The sequence below is a fragment of the Puma concolor genome, chromosome A3, assembly GCF_028749965.1.
Source record: "Puma concolor isolate L17-30 chromosome A3, mPumCon1.1.hap2, whole genome shotgun sequence".
NCBI lineage: Eukaryota > Metazoa > Chordata > Mammalia > Carnivora > Felidae > Puma > Puma concolor.
The window spans coordinates 129,327,912-129,350,561 of NC_141669.1; the positions used below are offsets into that span (position 1 = coordinate 129,327,912).

General features: G+C 43.4%; 1 protein-coding gene across 1 annotated transcript in view; it reads right to left on the reverse strand.

Moving 5' to 3' along the window:
- Positions 1–22,650, reverse strand: part of B4GALT5 (beta-1,4-galactosyltransferase 5) — a 73,988-nt gene that overhangs the window by 32,416 nt on the left and 18,922 nt on the right. The gene's annotated exons all lie outside the window — the stretch shown is intronic.

Genomic DNA, 22,650 nt, shown 5'->3' on the forward strand with positions numbered 1-22,650 from the left:
TCACATGGCACCTATTGAATATCTATGAACACACTAGGAATGCTGCCTTTGAACGTGGTTTCTTTCTTTTCTTTTCTTTTCTTTTCTTTTCTTTTCTTTTCTTTTCTTTCTTTCTTTCTAATCTATTGATTTTGAGAGAGAGAGAGAATGAACCCCAAGCAGGCTCTGTGCTGTCAGCAAAGAGCCCGATGAGGGGCTTGAACCCACGAACCGTTGAGATCATGACCTGAGCTGAAACCAAGAGTCAAACGCTTAACCAACTGAGCCACAAGTACGTAGGTGATTGTTTTTTTTAAAACAATCATGCATTTTAATATGGGGAAAAGGGGACACAAAACACAGCTGAGCTTTTGCTCCCCTCTCTTTACTGCTCCAGACCCAAATGATTTCTCCAACCCCAAACCATTATTCCACCTTCACCTACACCCATGTGATTCCTAATTATCCTAAAATTTCTGATCCTTCTAGTTATAACTTCACCAAGCAAGCTTCTTCTACCCAGTCTACAATCCCAAAGTATTCTTCACATACTCTTCTTTGGTCTCTCTCCTGATCCTCTTTTGGAAAGGAGATTATTCTCCATGTCCTATGGGGATAATATATTATAATCATATTACTGTTAGCCTGGAAGATTATAACAGACTAATAGGGTTACCCACTCTTTAGGAATTTAAGTGTTTCCAAAAGGCATCATTCTAGCTGACATTAACACTCACATTGTCAGACACATGAAATCAGAGCCATGATTTCCATAGAAAGGCAAAAATTACCATAGAAAGCACTTGAAAATGTCTGGACTCTAGGCATAAACACTTAGCAAAGAAAGATCTTCCCTTAACACCCTGTGGGTATGATACCTTCCTCCAGACCAGATGGCTGTCTTTAGCAGACATCAAATTGTAGTCCTCGAAAGGGGTCCTCTGAGCCATGCAGAATGCTGGGCTCAGGTCTCTCATCTATTATATTGTTTTATCTTTCACTTGATCCAGAATGATCAGACATTAGCACTTCTTTCTGTACGTGATGCTCACGTGCTTAAGCAATGCAAGACCTACCAAGTCCAAAGAAATGGAAGGGCCAACCAAGAATACTCTGGAAAGAGGAATGTATGGTCAAAACTTGTAAGACTACTCCGGAACATTAAAAAATTCTTCCCACAGATTACTTGATCACAAAGGGCAAAAGGTACATCTACAATGGACAGTTCAGACAGGGACCACCTGACCAAGGGATCGAAACGGGCATTACTAACATTGGAACAAGCCAACATTACCTTCAGAATATTCTTGGCAGAAACTCATAACCTAAAACTAATCAAGCTTTCAGAACTATCTTCCAGCTTACAAAAATCAGGGGGTTAAAAAACACATCAAACGGACACCAAGCAACTCCAGAATGTAGAACATTCTATAAACCAGTGGCCTGGACTCTTCGAAGTTACTATAATAAGGGATATGGGGAGGGGTGGGACGGCTACAGACTGAGACCAAAGAGACATAATCAAATATAGTATGCAATTTGAGGAAGGGTGGCTATAAATTGAGCACCACTGGGGAAATCCGGATACGGTCTGGATATCAAAAGATATTATCAAAGTACTGTTAATTTTCTTAATTGCAATAAAAGTATACAGGAAAATAATAGTATACAGGAACATATCATTAAAAAAAATACTTTTATTTTTGAGAGAGAGAGAGACAGAGACAGAGACAGAGCATGAGTGGGGGAAAGGCAGAGACAGAGGGAGACACAGAATCTGAAACAGGCTCCAGGCTCCGAGCTGTGATGCAAGGCTCCAACTTGCAAACTGCGAAATCATGACCTGAGCTGAATTTGGAAGCTCAACCGACTGAGCCACCCAGGCACCCTGAAAATATCATTTTTTAAAGATTTGATTTTTAAACAATCTCTACACCCAACGTGGGGCTTGAACCTACAGGCCCAAGATCGAGTCACATGCTCCACCCACTGAGCCAGCTAGGCATCCCTATCCTTATCATTTTTTTTTTTATTTTTATTTTTTTTCAACATTTATTTATTTTTGGGACAGAGAGAGACAGAGCATGAACGGGGGAGGGGCAGAGAGAGAGGGAGACACAGAATCGGAAACAGGCTCCAGGCTCTGAGCCATCAGCCCAGAGCCTGACGCGGGGCTCGAACTCACGGACCGCGAGATCGTGACCTGGCTGAAGTCGGACGCTTAACCGACTGCGCCACCCAGGCGCCCCTCATTTTTAAGAGATCCATGCTGATGCACTTAGAGGTTAAATGTCTTGATGTAGCTACAGTTTAATTTCACAGGGCTCAGGGAAAAAGAAAAAAGCCAGAGTTAAAATAAATAAAACAAAAGGTAATAACTGTTGACCCCAGATGAAGGGTAATGTATACATTGTATTATTCTTTAAAAAAAAAATTTTTTTTTTTTAATGTTTATTTATTTTTGAAAGAGACAGGGCGTGAGCAGAGGAGGGGCAGAGAGAGAGGGAGAATCAGAATCCAAAGCAGGCTCCAGGCTCTGAGCGGTCAGCACAGAGTCCAACACAGGGCTCAAACTCACGAACCGTGAGATCAGGACCTGAGCCGAAGCTGGACACTTAACCAACCGAGCCACCCAGTCACCCCTCACTGTATTATTCTTTTAATTTTTCTGTAGGTATTAATTTTGTCAGAATAAAAAGCTGGGGGGGGGGTGTTTGATTCTGGACGTATCTAAATTGCCAACAAGATCTAAATTAAAGTATATTAATACTATACGAAGAATCCTGTAAATGGATAAAAAATTATAATACAGGGAGTAAACACCTAAGTAACGCTCATGTAAGAAGTGAAAACATTCAGCATCTATTCTATACAAGAAAAATATTCTTGGGGCGCCTGGGTGGCACAGTCGGTTAAGCATCCGACTTCAGCCAGGTCACGATCTCGCGGTCCGTGAGTTCGAGCCCCGCGTCAGGCTCTGGGCTGATGGCTCGGAGCCTGGAGCCTGTTTCCGATTCTGTGTCTCCCTCTCTCTCTGTCCCTCCCCCGTTCATGCTCTGTCTCTCTCTGTCCCAAAAATAAAAAAATTAAAAAAAAAAAAAAAAACCACGTTGGAAAAAGAAAAATATTCTTTATTTTGTCTTTGAAACCAATAATTGCATTTACTCTTTACCTATAACTTCACAGGAGAGCTGAGGAGAAATTACAAATAAGTTTTCCTGTTGCTTCCTCTATTTATATTTGAATGGCTTTCCACTGCCTCCAAGGTCAAGTTGAAATTCCTCACGCATTGCATGACTTAGGAGAATCCATGAAACTTGGCCTCTGTCTGTGCAATTTCAGACCTTGCCACTCCCCAATCCCACCCTTGATGGACATCAGCAACTCTCTGGAACCAACCAAGATCTCAGACAATGCTGCTCTCTCCTTTTGCCCAGAACTCAGAGACACAAAACCCAAGATGAAGACAAAGCAAAAATTCCCAGGACAAACCAACCATCACAACAAAAGCAAGTGCTCAGGAGAAAGGAAGGGGAATGAAGAGTCCAGTGAACACCAAACCCAGATGTGCTTCCCTCACTCTTTGCAAGTAGTATTCCCGAGTTGGCTTGTTTGCAGCTCCTTTTCAACATTACATTTGCAGGTTTACAGAAAGAAAAGTGACTAATTCCTGAGCTTGGCCTAACTCTCAGGCAAAAATTCCTAGGACTACACACCCTACAATCAAAAAAGAAAAAAAAAAAATTTTAAGCCTGGGTGGCTCAGTTGATTAAGCATCTGACTCTTGATTTCAGCTTATGTCATGTCATGATCTCACGGTTCGTGAGTTTGAGCCTCACATCAGGCTCTAAGCTGGCAGCAGGATTCTATCTCTCCCTCTCTCTCTGCTCTTCCCCCGCTGTGTCTCCCTCTTTCAAAATAAATAAACTTTAAAAAAAAAAAAAAAAACTTTATCGGTTAAGAATTAAAACTCAGTATGCCCAAAGACTTTATAAAAACGACCCTCTGCTAACAACCACAGAGCACTGAAATGCCAGAAAAATTAAATTACAGGGCTTTGTAATAGATTCAGCACTTTATTTTTAAATATTAACAAGACTGCCGGAGGGAGTAAGTTTATCAAGGGATAACAATCCTAGCAGTACTCCTAGTTCACTCAGAGGCCAATTAACATTTCCCACCACGCCCAACACCTAGGCGTTCAAAGCGGCTTTAGGGCCCTGAGGGTTTTTCTGCAGAGGCCTCTGACCAATAACCTACTGCAATCGATGCTCTAGGGGCTCAACGAACAGGAAGCCCAAACCTGAACTATCACAACCTTGTGAGCCGATTTCGTGTGCCTATACTCTGTTTTGCTTCTTTTGCTGTCTGAAGACCCCAAAACCCAATAATGTGGCTAGTTGACTTTTAGTCTCTCTTCTCACCTTGGATTTTTCTTTCCCACAGTTATTTTGAAAATCATCAAATGCCTAACATTCATAAATTGTCAGTAGCCATCTGTGCTTTTCACAATTAGATCACTGTTAAAAAAGAACAAAGTTTTCAGTCCAGACTTTATTTCAACAATCTGGCAAATCATTAAGGGGGTAAGTGAATGATTCCATCTTTAGAGTGGGGTCACTGTACTATGAGGCCACCCTAAAAAAACCCAATTCTTAAACAACTGCAGGTCCTGAGTCTTCTGGTTAGAGAAGGCTCCCCCAACCCCAAATTCAGCTCCCCAAACAAAGCTTCATACTTTCTGGATCCCTGCTCATAAAAAGACCAGTCCACTGATGGGGTAACTGCAAAATTTTTGAGGGGTTAAAAATAATACCAGGTGAAAAGCAAAACTAAAAAGCAAAAACAAGAACAAGAAGTTCTAAGAAAGCTGTGAACTAAAGAATAGATGGAAAATTCACCTAGAAGGATACAAAAATGATCAAATAACCCCAACTACAACCTTCTACCCAAATGACTCCTCTCAATGGATCCACAAAAAGATTCTCTTGAAGTGTCTTTTGCTAATTCGTGGTGAGAGCACAACAAACTCAAGAAAATGATGCTCACAGCAGGCCACTAATACCAAGTAATTTTATGAGATTATATCTGTGTCTGTGCAAATAACTTATTCTGGGAGCAGTAATAAGCAGAGATCAAGTTAAGCTATCGACTGAAGATACTAACCTTGTCAGACAGAGAGAGACAGAGACAGAGACAGAGAGGGAGAGAGGAGGATGAAAGGTGCACCTTAAGACCCAGCATGATGTAGCTGCCAAATGATCAACTCCCTCTGAGGTCCCGTTGCTCTTACAGACAACACGGTTTGCACCTGGCAGACAGATGTGCCTTGACTGTGAGGTCTGCGGAGGTCCTGCGGTAGGAGGGCTACCGCAGGCATTTAACAAAACCGCTAAGAAGCTGGCTGAAGGGAGGAGAGGCACGACTGGATAGAAGACAGTGAACAGCTGTCCTGGCCCGTTTTGCGGGAGGAAAAGGAAAACCCTGCCCAGCAAGTGTCTCACTCTTCAGAAGAACAAGGTTAAACGGCATTCATACTCCATGTTTACGATGACTAGACCTGCTGCCTTCTGGTGAGCAATGTGGTGAATAATGAAGGGGAGTCATTCTGAGGAGCAGAGAATTACTTCTGTGTTCCTCCACCTACAGAAAGACATTACCATCCCCAAATTATGGGACTGGGGCATTTGAATACACCCCCTCCCAAGAAGTGTGTATGCCTTTCTTTTAAGAGGTGCCATAGTTGTGCTGACTTCTTTGCTCCCTGGGGTCTTTGTGCAGCCTTTTCGGAAGCAACTTAGAGTGCTGGCCAGAGGGCACTGCAACCTTCTGACGTTATGTGGGGAGCATGGGCTAGAAAGCCACAGGGCTTCAAAGATGATCAGAACCACACCAGCTGTCATGGGAAGACGACCCCCACTCAAGTCAAGTGCTAGCTCTGCCTGAGTACGAGAAGTCTTAAAGTGACCTCCCTCCCCAAAGTCTGGCCCCAAGATAACACCACAGACGCACAGTCTGGTAAAGTGCGCGCCACCTCCTTCCACCCGTCCCCCCTCCCCCCAGCACTGCACCTCACTCCTGTTTTCCAAAGCAGCACTTCCGGGACAGCATCGCCCTTTAAGACACTGCAACTTCAACCGTGGCCGACGTGTACTATTATTTCTACTTTCTAATCCCCTTTCACACCAGTTACACTGTGAACACTGATCACTGATCCCAAATGCTATAGCTCCATACACTTATTGGCATTCTGTTAAAGTGAGGCTTCTTTGATCCTATCTTTTTCTCACTTCTAAAGTGGAACGGTCTGCGTAGGGAAAGAGGGGAGAGTGCTGTTTTATTATGCAGCTGAATGGATGAAACAAAGCTTAAATATAAGCAGAACGCAATACAGCGTAAGAGTTACGCCCTCCAAAATTACATACAGATTTGGTTAATGTGATAAGTGAAATATCTTCTAAGTCATATGTTAGCATGTGCTCCAAAAGATATTTTCTATCACAGGGAGCCTGGCTGGCTCAGCTGAAGGAGCATGCAACTCTTAATCTCAGGGTCGTGAGTTCAAGTCCCACAGTGGATGTAGTAGACATTACTTAAAAATAAATGAATAAACATCTGGGGCGCCTGGGCAGCTCAGTCAGTTAAGCATCTGACTTCGGCTCAGGTCATGATCTCGCGGTTTGTGAGTTCGAGCCCCGCGTCGGGCTCTGTGCTGACGGCTCAGAGCCTGGAGCCTGCTTCGGATTCTGTGCCTCCCCCTCTCTCTGTTCCTCCCCTGCTCACGCTCTGTCTCTTGCTCTCAAAAATAAACAAACATTAAAACAAATAAATAAATAAACAAATGTTTTTAAAGCTATTTTTCCACTTTATGGCAGAGTCAACAAATTTTATTTCTTTAGAGCAAAGGAAAATGGCAAGGTAGAGAATCAGATGACATTGGAAGTGAGCCTAGATCTCACCCCTCCTGAAACACCAATCAGATACAGCCTAGGGCTCCTGAGCTAAATTAAAAGATGAAGGTCAACTTGGTCACTAATTTCCCAGAAACAGCCCAAGGGAACCAAGAGAGAAAACCAGAAGCAACCCTGAACTCAAACAGAATTAAATGCATGTCAAAGCATTATTTATAGTCCAGAATAAGTAGATAATAATTTGGCTGGACAAGAGTTTAGGCCTTTTCCTGAGTTGACTCACCTACTGTTCAAAGAATGTAGGTGCCTTCCTATGGGAGCCACAAGCTGGGCACCAGCCGTGAGTCCTTAAGCAGACACACTCAATGGTGTGGACACTGGCTCTGAAAGGCAAGACTTATTATCAGCTGGTCATGAGGTTTTGAAAAAGTCTAGCAATGCATGCTTGATAAGATACATGATCACCGAGCCCTGGAAGCCATCCAGGGGCACACCAGGGCTCTGGGAGGACAAAGTGAGGCACACAGGTAACAAGGACACGTTCTTTGCAAACTTCCCCTTGCTCAAGCCTTAATCAAGAAGCAAATTAAGAGTTAAGGGGTTTCATTTCATTTCAATGAAGTATGAGGATTTCCTAATTTTATAGGAAAACAGCTGAGAGCCAATGATTGCTTTGATGCGGCCTAAAAGCTCCCCCTAAGCTGGCTCTAAGACCATGGCGATCCTTGGCCTTCGGAAGTACTTCAACACAGATTGTCACTGCTATTACAGCTAACGGGCAAAAAATGAAAAGTTCTCACGGTTCATGGCGCCCAAAGCAAAGTCCCCTCCAATCTCCCAGATGCATTAATTTCATTCCTTGCCCGCTAGATGATTCCATAAAAAAAAGAAAAGAAAAATTGTAAAACCTAGGGCCAGCCCGAAGACTAACCACAATTCAAAAGGAGAGAACAACGGCTGCTTTGATCTTCCTTTTCAGCTCCTTGCGGTGGACTGTTTTCAGCACTGCTGGCATGACTCGATGAGCTTTGGGAAATGACCTGAAAGCTGTACCGGAAACAACTAAACCAGGACTGTGTCCTCAAAACAACCGCTTGCCTCTAACTTTCTTCTCATTTTTTTTTTTTCACACAAAGATTTTTTTTTTTTTTTTTGCAATTGCCAGGCTGCAAGTGAAGCTAGAAATTAATTTTCACTCCCCACCCCCCCATCATTCTTTGCCACCAGAGGGAAGAACATTACCGAGCCTTGTCTAGGAGACTGAATGTTGGTTAAACAAACAACGCCTTGTTCAACACGTCAACTGAGCTTTCAGTGGACTTAACTCCTGAACCCCAAAGGAGGGCCAGGTTCTCCCTCAATGCACTCCCTGCCATGAATACGGCTGTTATCTAGCACAGAGCCAAGAGGTTATTTAGGATATGGCAAATAACACCACAAGCGCCCGGAAGCAACAGGTGAACATTACAGGACTTGCCCACAATCTTAGCAATTTGTTAAATGAGCAAGTTGTAAAGTTATGGTCTCCAAAATACTTCTCATCCCAGTTCCAGAAGGATCTATTCTGCCATGATTGCTACCTTTAAGCTGTCACTTTTTGAGGTTTTCTATTTCAAATGAGACAAGCTTATCCTTTGATTAAAAATGCCACATAAGGGGCGCCTGAGTGGCTCAGTCGGTTAAGCATCTGACTTCAGCTCAGGTCATGATCTCGCAATTTGTGAGTTCAAGCCCTGCGTCGGGCTCTGTGCTGACAGCTCAGAGCCTGGAGCCTGCTTTGGATTCTGTGTCTCCTTCTCTCTCTGTCCCTCCCCTGCTCATGCTCTGTCTCTCTCTGTCTCTCAAAAATAAGTAAACACAAAACAACTTTTAAAATAAAAATGAAGTAAAAATAAAAATGCCACATAATATCAAAAAATTCATCCAGTCAAGTTAGAGGATAAATCATGCAGCTACTTGATATCACTGTCACTATCTTACTAGCTGCACCAATAAGAATGAGGTTGCATGGGCCGATGGGGCAGAGCTTTCCAGACCCACAGACCCGGAGTGCTCTGGAACACAAGGCTGAGTCATTGAGACCTCTCGAACCCCTTTTCGAAATAGGACTCAAACAAAAAGTTTATGTTAATTATTCAAAAGAGTTAAAAAAAAAAAAAAAAAAAAAAAGAATGAAGGCCCTGATAGGCTACAACATAGATGAACCTTGAGGACCTTTTAAGCTAAGTGAAATAAGCCAGATATAAATGCAAATATTGTAGGATTCCACTCATATGAGGGACCTAGAACAGGCAAATTCATTGAGACAGAAAGAAGAAATGGGATCACCAAGGGCCAGAAGAAAGGAGGAGCAGCAGAGTTTTTGTTCGGGATGAGAAAAAAGTTCCGGGGACGGACAATGGTGACGGCTGCACAACATTCTCAGTGAATTTAATGCCACTTGACTCTACGCTTACCATGTGTACAATGGTGAATTGTACGCTGTGTATATTTCATGACAATTTCTAAAAAAGCTCTATGTGAGAACTAGAGTTAGTGAGATTACAGGTGGCAGATAGTATGTCTACCCCAAGGGGCACGGAGGTTCTACCCTTAAAATCCACTTCAGGATGAAAAGAACCACCACTCCAAGTGTAGTGACGCAGTCCAGACAGAGCTACAGTGGCTCCTACTTTCTCCATCCAGTCTCATGACCCTGAATGCCATTCGCACACTGAAGGCTCCCAGACTGAGATCAGCCTTGACCTCTCCTGGGCACCGACCGGTCTGGTAGGCCAACTGCACCCTTGACAGCCCCACCTGGATGCCTGACAGTCTTCCCAAGCTTGTCCAAAACCAACTCACCGTCCTCACCTACCACCTGCTCTGCCTGCTCCCACCTTCCTGTCCTGGTTCAAGGGTAACCGTACGGTCACCTCACCCCTCAACAGCCATTCTCAACCAGGCGCCCCGCGGCATCCTTTAAGACACAAGTCAACTGATCTCAACCCTCTCTATTCGAAAACCTCCAATGAATCCTCATTTTCTCTGGGAGTAAAGTCCAACTCTGGGCCACAGCCGGTCTCCTAAATCAAGAGTCGGCAAACTTGGGGGCCCAAATCCTGCCCCCCACCTGTTTTTGTAACAGGAGCACCGCCACGCCCATGCATTCTGCATTGTCCAGGGCTGCGTCCACCACCAAGCTACAAGGTAAAGTAGTCGCCAGCACGGACTGCACAGCCTGGAACCGTCGAGTCTGCCCAGCCCGGCTCCACAAATCTGTGCCTCTGCCTCCCCTCTGAGGGCAGCTCCGTTTCCTCTCCAACTCACTCACTTTGCTCTAGCCACACGGGTCATGTTGCTGCTCCCAGACACCCTGTGCAAGCGCCCACCTCAAGGCCACTGCCCAAGGGGCTCCCCCCACCCCCACAACCACCCACCCTCCAGGCGCAACTTTTCACTTCTGAAAGTATTCAGTCATCACCTCAGGGAGACCCTCCCAGGCCACACAATGTTTAAAATTGCAACCCTCGGGGCACCTGGGTGGCACCTCAGTTTTGAGCCTCTGACTTGATTTCCGCTCAGGTCATGATCTCTCGGTTCGAGAGATCGAGCCCCGTGTTGGGCTGCTCGCTGACAGTGCAGAACCGCTTGGGACTCTCTCTGTCCCCCTCTCTCTCTGCCCCTCCCCTGCTCATGCGCAAGTGCTCGCTCTGTCCGTCTCTCAAAATAAATAAACTTAAAAAAAAAAATTGCAACCCTTGCCCCACAAAAAACACCTATCTGCACTTTCCCTTTTCTGCTTATCCTTCTCCACGGCGCTAATCACTAAATATGATATATAATTTTCTTTTTTGTCTGACTTGACCCCTACACGCTAGAATATTAGCTCCACGGGGCCAGGGGTTTTTGTGATTTCTATTCGCTTATCCCAGTGCCTAACATACAGTAGCAACCCAAAAAATAAATAAACACTCATAGCTGAAACAGCATGTGGTATAGTTAGCAAGCCTAAGGCAAAAATTCATGATTTCTATCTAGTGGGGGGGAGGGGTCAAATGATTAACAGAAGAGGGGAAAAATTAGGATTCGTACTTAAAAAGAATCTGAAGACACGATTTTGGCTTATGCCACATTCCATATATAGACAAACACCTCTAAAGTTAAAGATAAACTTCTCAAAAAAAAAAAAGTCAAACACCAGTCTAGAGTTGCAATTAAGTAATAAATACCATATGTGCTCATAATTTGAAACCTGTTTCAAGCTCTACCTCTCCAATTTACTCATTTCCTACTGAGCTGTATTTTTAATCTTCAAAGTCCACATCTTCATTGATACATATCCTATCCTTCTATTCCGATGTCCTGTTAACACTGCTTTGCCTTTCACCTTCTGAGCCGAAATGACCAGAACTAGGGGGCAGGGGGAAATCCTGTTTGGATGAAGGAGGTTAAAGACGAGGGGTGTTAGCAAATTACACAAACCAACCCGGCGCTGAGAAAACTGACAACTCTAGTTTTTATGAGCAATATTTAAAAGAAGAAAAACGGATCATGCAAAAAAAGTGAAAGATGGAGAATGGTAGTAAATTCTTTGCCCCACAATCAACAACATCAAGGAAATCTGTTAAGAAATTGGCCTTATGGACAGATAGCTTAATACCATGTTGATATTTACAGCAAGAATAATACACCTGAAATGAACTCAAAAACTAATAATACGTTAGCTAATGTTCAGAGAAAAGCTTAGAAGAATATGCACCAGGCTGCTTAACGGCACTTACTTGGAGGAGTAGGTGGGATTGTGAAGGGCTTTTGATTTTCCAAGATTAGGCATTTCTGTAATGTTTTAATTTTCTATACCTTCATATGCTTTTGTAAGAGAAAAATAAAGATAGAAATAATACAGAAGACTGAAAGAAGCTCGTATACAGCAGATAAAAATTCCCAGCTAGCAATGATTAATGAAGCAGTTATGTTACAAATAAACTGTTTTGATCTCACAAATAGTTAATGTTCAGATGAGAAGCTACATAGTAGCCGCACACAAAGGTGTTCTGTTCGGCCTATTAGGTGTCTTCCGGTTTCCTTTCATCTTTAAACTGTGACTTAGCTGCCAGATAAATAATTTGGTGGTTCAAAGTATTAACTTTGGGGGCGCCTGGATGGCTCAGTGGGTTGAGTGTCCCAACTTTTGATTTCAGCTCAGGGCATGGTCCCAGGGTCGTGGTGGGATCAAACTCCACAAGAATCCTGTTTGGGATTCTCCCTCTCTCTCTCTCTCTCTCTCTCTCTCTCTCCCTCTGCCCCTCTCCCTTACTCGCTCCCTCTAACATAACATAACATACATAACAGTATCAACTTTATATGTAAACTACCTGTGGTTAAATCCTAGCTACCTGTGGTTAAATCCTAGTTGGCCAAAGGACCCTGGGCAAATTACTTACCATTCCGTGCCTCAGTTTCTTTACCCATAAAAATAGGGGTAACAATATTTGTACCTCATTTAGGATTAAATGAGGTAATATTTGCAAAACACGAAGAAGAAAGCCTAGAACATAATAAGGACTACATTTATTTCAATGTTCGCTGTTATTATTATTCATCTAGAAAGCCAGATTTCTAGAGTCTCTTGAAATATTGGAAGATCTGGCAAAAACAAGCATGTAATTCCCACCTTGCCTCCCTGATGCAATCAATCATCAGGTGCTGAGGAGCCCAGTGGCTGTCTCCTTTTAACAGAATACAATCTTTTTAGTTGGCCCTAATCCCCCATTTATGCCCTCTGATCTAGACTGAAAAAGGAAAATACTTTATAAAATCAGAATTTCATGGCTTCTACCCTCCAAGGAGTTACTTTTGTTTTTTTTAATTTTTTTTTTTTTTTTTTACATTTATTTACTTTTGAGAAACAGAGTGAGACAAAGCATGAGCGGGGGGGGGGGGGGGGTGCGCAGAGAGACAGAAGGAGACACAGAATCCAAAGCAGGCTCCAGGCTCTGAGCAAGCACATGACGCAGGGCTTGAACCCACAAACTGTGAGATCATGACCTGAGCCAAAGTCGGACGCTCAACCGACTGAGCTACCCAGGCGCCCCAAGGAGTTACTTTCATAGTAATTTCTTAACATAAGTGTAGAGGCCGTTTTTAGGCAACAGGCTTGAGCAATGGAAACTTGATCGAGGCAAAAGGGCCCACGGTTGACTCCTGACTGAATACAAACTGGTCCATCAGGTGACCCACCCCAAAATACCCATAGGCCCTAGGACCAATGGACACATCCAGGCACAGCTCCCAAAAGGGGAAATTCCGTATGCCCTCATACCTGCTCCCCTTCCCGCTTGAAATACAGCCCCTGGCCACCGCCTCCTTACAGTCTTTGCTGAGCGGTACTGCCCGTGGCTTCCTTGCAGTGTGTTCAATAAACTTCTCTCTCCTTTGTTCGGCCTCAGGTGAATCCTTTCACTGCCATCACCACTGGCTTCCCCACCTCCCCCCCGACCGGGTCACCCCGCATCGGACACCACACTAACCATCCTTCAACATGGAAGTGTCTACGATGAAGCAATGGAGGATCCAACGGCAGTAAAACAGGAGCACAGCTCAGTGGGTAAGAACTAGTCTCCCAAATAAACTATGTGGACTCGAGTGCAAGCTGCGCCACATATTAACTGTGTAAACCTGGTGGTCAAGTTACTTAGAGTCTCTGTACCTCAATTTCCTCACCTAAAAAACAAAGCGAATAATAACACCTATCTCACTGGGCTAGGAAGACACACAAAGCGCCAAGACAGGCCCTTGGATATGATTAACACTCGTGTATAGTTCAAGATGGACTGAAAGGAAAGAAATCACTAAATTACACACCTGAAACTAGTATTATGCTGCGTGTTACCTAACTGGAATTTAAAGGTAAAAGCTTTTTAAAAATCAAGAAGGAAAAAAAAAGAAAGAAAGAAGAGAAAGAACAAGCTGGTCCCTGAACTGACGGAGGCCACGTAGGAAGAACAGAAGTGTAACCATCAGTATGTGCCACGCACTGTTATTGGTGCCACAACAGAAATCGAGGCATAGGTACAGGCCTGAGCGCCACGCTCAAGAGCCACCTGTTCAAACAATTACACCCCAGGAGACAGACAGGAAGCTAAATGGGGTGTGATTAGTCTTTCCCTCAGCTCAGAGGAAGGTCTGAGTCAGGACCCCGTGGTCCTGAACTTCTTACAGTCTCGTGAGGTTAGAAATAACAGATGTCAGACCCCTAAGTTAGTGACTAGAATAGAGTAGACCTTCATGAAGTCACAGTTATTATTCTTTTCATATGCCTTCTATTTTAGAGTAACTTTAGATTTACAGAAATAGAGGATTACATTACAACGCGTTCCCAATGATTACTTCTATCCACGTTGTTATTCTGATCATAGAGACAGAAATCATCTCTATGCTACTTTTAAAACCCATGACAGCAATGAAGACTGACACTCTGGGAAAATTCTGATTTAAGCACTTTAAATAAATACACCAGACCACATCAGCGGACTGACTTAACAAGTATGTTTAGATGTGTCATAAGATGTGTTTCAAGGCAGATGTGAGTAAGAGGCTACGATGCTCATCACAGATCTAGCAACACCTTACCCAGGCTACCAACTCCCACAGGAGCTTCGCAGGTATGGAGGGGTGGGTATCTCAGCTAACGCCACAAACCCAGTGGCTTCAAAAGCTCCTCATATGCCCCGCGGGGCCCATCACAACACAGTATTTCCTAGCCAACCAGAAAAGGAAAAACTCTATGGCCCAGACAGGCCTGTATTTGAAAGCGGCAGGGATAACAGTGACTGGGCTCCCAAAGGTCAGACCATCCAGAGTGCTGTGGGCTGGCAAAGGTAGGGGAGAAAAATGTTGGATCTGAGCCTGGATCCAAGCGTTCACTGAACAATTAATTACCAGGTCCTTTCCTTCATATCTGTTTGACTCCTAGCAGATGCCTATCATAAAGGTAATGTGAAAATATCATTTTACATTTTACAAAATAGAAATTACAGACTCAGGAGAGACATATCAAGACAGTAGCTAGAAAAGTGGGACAATAACAGCTATTGTCCCAGAAATCGAATACGATTCGCGCTAACATTCAGACCAACTTTTTTTCTTCTTTTTTTTAGACTCACTTTGAAGAGCTCTCAAAAGCTTCCTGTCATAGGCCTCTCTGGATAGTTTTTAAAGCCTTGTTCTTTAAGAGTAAGAAGAAAGCATCCTCTGAATTGAAGCGTTAAAGCAATTCGTGTGAAATGCTTGCTACAAGATGTAGGTGCAAGGAAAACGTCAGCGTCTGAGCACTGCAGAGGGCTTTTTCTCCTCTTCACCGACGCTGGGGTGAACCCTCTCTGACTCAGCACCTAAAAAGCACCATGGGCAGGGAGCACCACAAAAAGCCATGCATTATTAATTCGAGCCTCGGCATTAAAGCAGAGTGATTTGGAAAACAGGAAAATGTCTGCAGCGTAACAGAAAGAGTAGCCAGCAGTTCAAATCGCTTTTGGGAGTGTCATACCATTCAGAAATGTCCACTCCAAGTCAGTTCTCTTCTTAAGCAGGCTTTTTCTCTTGTAACCCTTAGTTGGAGCCCTAATTTGGATCCCTTTATGTCCTTCCTACCTTGAACTCCAAACGGTTATTTATATTCTCTGGGCAGATTTCTCGGTGTTAATTTGCTCCTGTCGGCTACGTCAGATCACCGTGAGAAGAGATCGCAACCTTCTGCTCTGCAGAAGCCCGAGGAGATGCCACACATAGGCTGGGACGGTCCCCACCACCTAGAAATCGAGAATCTGTCCTCTCAACTCTAGGACAGGTGCACCAGTGACCTAAACTCTCCATTCACAGCAGGTAAGCGAGTGGTGAACAAACCCACGTACTCTTAGTGCCATTTGAAGAGCCCAGGATCTACCATCAAATGATCAGGCAAGAGCGAGGCTGGAAAGCCATCCGATGATGAAAGACAGTGACCTGAGTAACTCAGAGTTCACTCTCCACTTCTCTGGCACTATACACAATTAGGAAAACGACTCCCTCCTCTTAGGTCAGTGCTTTTCAACCACGGGTGATTCTGATCCCCAGGGGACATGTTGCAGTACCTGGAGACATTTTTGGTGGTCACAGCTCAGGGACGAGTGGGTAAAAAGCCAGGGACGCTGCTAGACGATCTGCAGGGGGGCAGGAAAACCCCCAACAGCAAAGGATTGATTATCCAGCCCAAAGCACCAAAAGGGCCTGCAGGGCTACTCCCTGAGAGTACAGGCAAACCAGAGGTAAATTGAGCCTTCCCAAAGCCACACCCTGCCTTTGATGGCTCACACCCTCAGAGGAGAAATGGGATCAGACCCCACACTATTTGCCTGGCAGATGGAGTGAGCCCACTCTAGAGGATGATGAAACCACACAGGACCACTGTAATTTTTTATATACAACATCCAGTTTTCAATCAAAATTACCAAGCATGCCAAAAGACAGGATCAAATGACTGAATAACAGAAGAAGAACCAGACAACAGGAAAAGATCCACAGGCGATACAAATATTGGAGTTAATTACTCTTGGGCTTTAACAATAACTACATCTGGGGTGCCTCGTGGCTCAGTTAAGTGTCTGACTCTTGGGTTTCGGCTCAGGTCACGATCTCACAGGTTCGTGTGATCAAGCCGCATGTCCAGCTCGGTGCTGACAGCATGGATCCTGCTTGGGATTCTCTCTCCCCCCTTTCTCTGTCCCTCCTGCACACACGCGTATGTGTGCATGCTCTCTCTCAAAATAAACTTAAAAAAAAAAAAAAAAAAACACTACATTCAAGAAAACAGAAAAAATAGAGAATAAAGACGTGAAGAAAATGGAGAATTTCATCATAAAATTGGAATCTATAAAAAAAAGTATCAAGTAAACATTCTAGAACTAAGAAATACAGCAACTGAAATTAAGGAGTTAACAGATGGGTTTAACATCGGATTCGATGCAGCAAAACAGGAAAATTAGTGAACTAGAAGTCAGGGCATAAAAAATATCCAAACTGAAGTCTGGAGAATAGCAGAGAAGAGAAACATACAGATTTGTACTGAGCGTTAGCCTTAGAAAGTATCTTGGCAAAACACACGTATCCGTTGGATGTGGTATGTAGAAATGAACACAGATGCTAACTGTGATGATTATACAGGGCTTATATTACTTGGTCATTTCTAGAACAGTAAAATAACCAGAACAGTAATCTTTGCATTCAATGAAGAAAGACACTGAGGGACCCCTAACATAGTAAAGATGAAGAATTCAACGATTCTTTCTTCGCTATCAATCTCAAAGTGAAGAACATCAAGGCAGTGGTCAGATTCAAATGGCTCCATTTCTGCCCCATGGTGACCAGAATCTTACAACATCTTTTTTTTTTTTTTAATTTTTTTTTTTTAACGTTTATTTATTTTTGAGACAGAGAGAGACAGAGCATGAACGGGGGAGGGGCAGACAGAGAGGGAGACGACACAGAATCGGAAGCAGGCTCCAGGCTCCGAGCCGTCAGCCCAGAGCCCGACGCGGGGCTCGAACTCACGGACGGTGAGATCGTGACCTGAGCCGAAGTCGGCCGCTTAACCGACTGAGCCACCCAGGCGCCCCTCTTACAACATCTTTAAAACCAACATTTTATTATGAAAAATTTCAAACATACAGCAAAATCGAAAGAATTTTATATGTAAACCCATTTCTCACCATCTTGATTCTATTACCTTTCTTACCAAATATATCCATCTAGCCATCCATCAATTCATCTTATTTTTTCCATGTATTTCCCAGTAAATCACAGAGATCAGCAGACTGTTCTCTAAATACTTGAGTGTGTCATTAGTAAGAGTTCAATATTTGCATAATTTTTCCCCTTTGGATATAAAGTTTCATGAAATGAGTGTCAATTTGCTGAGTTTTTATGAATCACACCTGTGTAATCCAAATCCCTATCAAGATAGGAAACATACCATCACCTCTCAAAGTTTCCTAGTTCCTTTCTGGCCAATCCCAATGTCCATTTCCCCCTTCTGGAACAAGTGTTATTTCTAACCCATCCTTTTTCAGAAATGTATTTTGAACAATCTTCAAGTCTATGGGGTGAGGAATCAATCTTAGAAAAGCAATGTTTAAAAACGCCATTTTAATGATAAAATATTAGAGGAAAGCACATTCCTGAAGTAAATTTATATGCTTATATATGTAAAGTTAGGAAAAAGTAACCTCTCTAAATTCCTGTAATTCCTTTACATTTAAATACCTTTAAGTTCCATGTTAAGTGATATTAATCTAACAGCCAAGTTGCTGCCAGTATCTTTCAATGTAATAATATTTAGCTCCCAAGAAGGCAAACTGATTGGTATGCCAACATATGTAGCCTTTATTTAACAACTATTCTTGTTTGCTGAAATTCTATTTTTATTAATTCATGGAAGCACAAAATAGTCTAGGGAAGAATCCTCAGCCACGGGTTTCAATTTTATCCATAATTTACATTCCTTGAATACTTGGATTTCCTTTCTGCATATGACCAAAACAAATCTTGCTTGGCAAGAATGGATTGTTCTCTCTGCTGTGAACTATAGTTACCTGGCCTTATCCAGCAACCAGTTAATTTAACGTACATTTGCAGACTGCTTGTGCTCTGGTCCTAGAATATTATTTAACAGCAGGTAAGAGCTATAACTGATCAAAACAGGGCTTGCTGAGTCAGGCAAAACTTCTTTGAGGATTAATTTATTATTTCAACTTCTGAGACTATTTACAGATGAGGAAATATGAGCCATTCTGATAAAACCAAGGTGTAGCTTCAGACATTACTACTATATAAAAACATACCAAAAATGTCCTTCCATGGCATATGACAAAGTCCACATTTTCATACGGGACTGAAAACCTGACACTCTGCCTCCAAATTATACTTTAACATTTTAAGTTAATATATAAAATCATACATACGATATGAGCTCAATTATGTTTCTGAACAATTACACACATACCAAAAAAAAAAAAAAAAAAGAGAGAGAGATAAGACAAGCCCCAAAATGTGAATAGTAAATTAACTTTGGGTTATGAGATTTTGTGCTGTCTTTCTTTTCTTTATGCTTGGCTGTATTTTCCAAATTTTATACTTTCAGTGCATTACTTTTAAAATCCAAAGTAAATAAGAACTACTGGGGAAAAACCCCAAAACCCTAGCAGTAACTAACCTGTTACGATCCCCATCCTATTCTGATTATGGAGCTACAATGCCCTTTGTACCTGTTTTATCTCTGCTGCTCCCCCCAAAGATGCACATAACTGGTTTTCGTAACAGCAAAACACCCTGACATCCCACATACCCCATGTCCGTAAGGACGGCACATGGTACTTGAACTGTTTTAAACCTATGCCCCTACAATCATGCTTTCTCACTATCTTCGGTGTATTCCCATCTGCCAAGTTTTTTTTTTTTTTTTTTAACTTATTCACTGTAGTCTGCACTATAAAAACAATAGGTGTGTTGAGTGTGCTTTTTCTATTTATACACAAGCCTCTCTCAGCCTCGCCCCCACCAAAAAAAAAAAAAAAAAATCCTGCTATTGTCATATCATCATCATCCAATGCCACCTTTATGAAAATCCTTGGTTCAATAACTGGACAAGAAATGACTTCTAGTCTTGGTATTGCCTGGGAGACTGCATAAATCCTTCACCATCTCTAAAATTCCATTTCCCCACCTGTAACATACAGAGGTCATTCCTGTAATCTTGAATATCCTCTCCCACTCTTTTATGTTGTAATTCTTCCATCCTGTTATGTTCTGTATATGTAGCCTGGTCCGAAAAACACATCTAAGATCAGAATCTCCCAAAATGCAGACTACCAATCACAGTTGTAGCCAACATTCACTGGGTACACCACTGGCAGGAACCTTGCTAAGGACTTCACTATGAGGTAGGAACTATTACCATCCCGTGAGAATGCTGACGCAGACACAAACAGAATAGTGAATAGTTCGGGAATTTGCCCCAAGTCACAACTCCAGCAAATTGCAGAGTTGGGACATGAGCTCAGAAGGTGTGGCTCTGGAGCTCCACGCAGTTTTTATCTCCTATGTGCAGGCAAATTCCCTCCGTCCTGAACAAAGCAGACACAGTACGTGGGTAACTTGGGTGTCTCTGAAGGTCTGCAAGCCAGATGATTGGGAGACCGACAAACAGATACATAAGGAGAGTAGAGAGAGAGAGAGAAAGCTAGCTAGCTAGCTTTCTACATCTCTGTTTCAAGGAGTCTAGGAAGTGAGTATAAATATCCTTACTATTCTCATGGTTACACGTCATTAAAAAACAAGCTTACTTTCCTCACCACTTTCAAAAAGCCTGGCTGACAGTATGTTTATTCTCAGATACGATTAGCTCAGCTCCACGGTTAGAGAGCAGTGCAAATGAGGTTACGGTGCCAATTCGACTCCAGGGCAGGCCTGCAGCTTTTCATAAAGAACAACTCTTTGCATAAGGAGTAGCCTGGGGGAAGCTCCCGGTCCCCAAACAGCTACCTCACAAAGGCCTGACACCAGTCACAAGGGAGAGCTGTCACGATGGGGGACAAAGGCACAAAACAATTCATCCCTGCACCTAGAAAATAATTCAAAACCACATGATGGACACCCACTTTCAACTGTTATTAACGATGAGCCACATCACTCCACTCACAGGATAATAACAAGACTGAGATGGGCTGATAAACTGAGTAACCTCTAAGCTGCTCTTCCTTAAAAGCATCAGGTCTTTGTAAAGGACCTTAATATTCACATTCGTTTCCAAAGAGAAGTTAGAAAAGCTGTGATCCTCATTCTTCGAAGTGCCCCTCTGTACGAAGAGCACGGAGTTGGGGCCAGATCAGAGAAGAAGCAGGCTTATCCGGGGTTCACACCTACCACTCCTTTGGGCCCATTCCAGGAATGCCAGCATTTAAGTGGCACTGTTTCCAGGCAGCTAATGGTGTCTATTTTTCTTCTTCCAACTATAACTTTCAAGAGCTTATGCTTCCTCTTCCTAAATCAAAAGGAATCAAAAACAGGGATTGAAAAATTCAGCCTCCTCAAATTTATCCTAATCCTACAGAGGCAGCATCACACGGTCACGAGGACAGGCTCTAGGAAAAAAGCAGGCTTGGATTCAAATTATACCGCTAACCTCTTACAAGTTATGTGACCTTGAACAAATTATTTAACCCCTCCCAGCCTTGGTTTCCTCACCTGTAAAACCCGTACATCTCACAGAGGTAGGGTGTTTTAATAGGGTAACACATGCAAAACACCTACGGAGAGGCCTCAGCCAAAGGGGACAGCACCTGCTGCCACTGTCATGGTGGGAGAGGGGAGGATGGGCCACTGAGCTAGGAGGGGAGACACAGAAATGCAAACTACGGACCAAGACCGTCACTTCTGCAAAAGCAGGCTTTCTCAAACACCACAGTCCCCATCTATATCACGGGGAAGTCTGAAGAGGGGAGGGAAAAAAAAAAAAAGACTCATCAGAATTACGTGGGCTACAGACTTCACCCTCTGGTTAGTTAAAAACGGGCAGCCTGTAGGAAGAAATGAAGAATGATCCTGTGCACCGAGAGACACAGAATATAATCTAGGTGACATGGCCCCGGGTGAACCATTTTCCCCCCAAAATGTGAATTTACTTAGCAGAAAGTTTTATATAGACCCCTTCTGAAACAAGTCAATCCTTTTCTTCCAAAACACTTCAGTCCTAAAGCCGTTAGGTGGGTCTGAGCTAGGGAGGGGTCTGTGCTGAGGTGTCTGGGGGTGAGGGGAACACAACGGGCCACAGACGGAGGCCTAAGCACTGCGGGACGAGGGCTGTCCTGAATGCAGTGTCAGAACCAGGAAGGGTGAAGAGGGCACTCAGCAGAAAGAGGGGGATGCCAGAGTTGGGGTGCCACAGCCCAAGCAGGGCTGAGAGGAGTGTCTGCCCAGGGAGGAGCAAGCAGTCTAGTCCACGGTGTCAGAACCCACGTGGGACAAAGAGGGCATCCATGCTGGCAGAGAGGCTGGTCCAGAGCATGAGAGCTTAAGTGGGATAAGGACGGAGGAGGAAAGCCCAGCAAAGAGAACTGAACTGTTTGGGGTAAGAAGGATGTCCAAACAGGGACTGGGGATAAAGCAGCAAGGTACATACAAAGAATTGATCAATTAAGTAAATATATTAAGAAAAAACGGGAGCTGGGATTCTCACTGCCAAAGGAAGGGATTACAAATATGGAGAGGGAGAAAACTAGAATGAACCCTGAGGTGTTAGCTTTAAATGGCAGGTAGTGATGTGAAGTCACAACTTTCCATTTACATGCATGTAGAAATATAGATGTCAATGTGGGTATGTGTCCACATACATATATTCCATCGATTTATGCACTGAGGCAAGAAGCCTGGACACTCCAATAGCAGTGAGGGCACAAAGGACCTGGATCTTCGCTTCTACATATCCATCCTCCACCAAAAAGAATCAGGATTCTTTGGGGAAAGAGCTGATTCCAGATCTGGGATAAGGAAGGCACAAATGTGCCTAGAACATGTTGTCATGCCAGAAAGTAAAAGCAGTGATTCTGAGCTGAACTATTTTTTTAATTTTTTATGTTTATTTATTTTTGAGAGAGAGAGAGAGGACAGAGTGTGAGCAGGGGAGGGGCAGAGAGAGAAGGAGACACAGAATCCGAAGCAGGCTCCAGGCTCCGAGCTGCCAGCACAG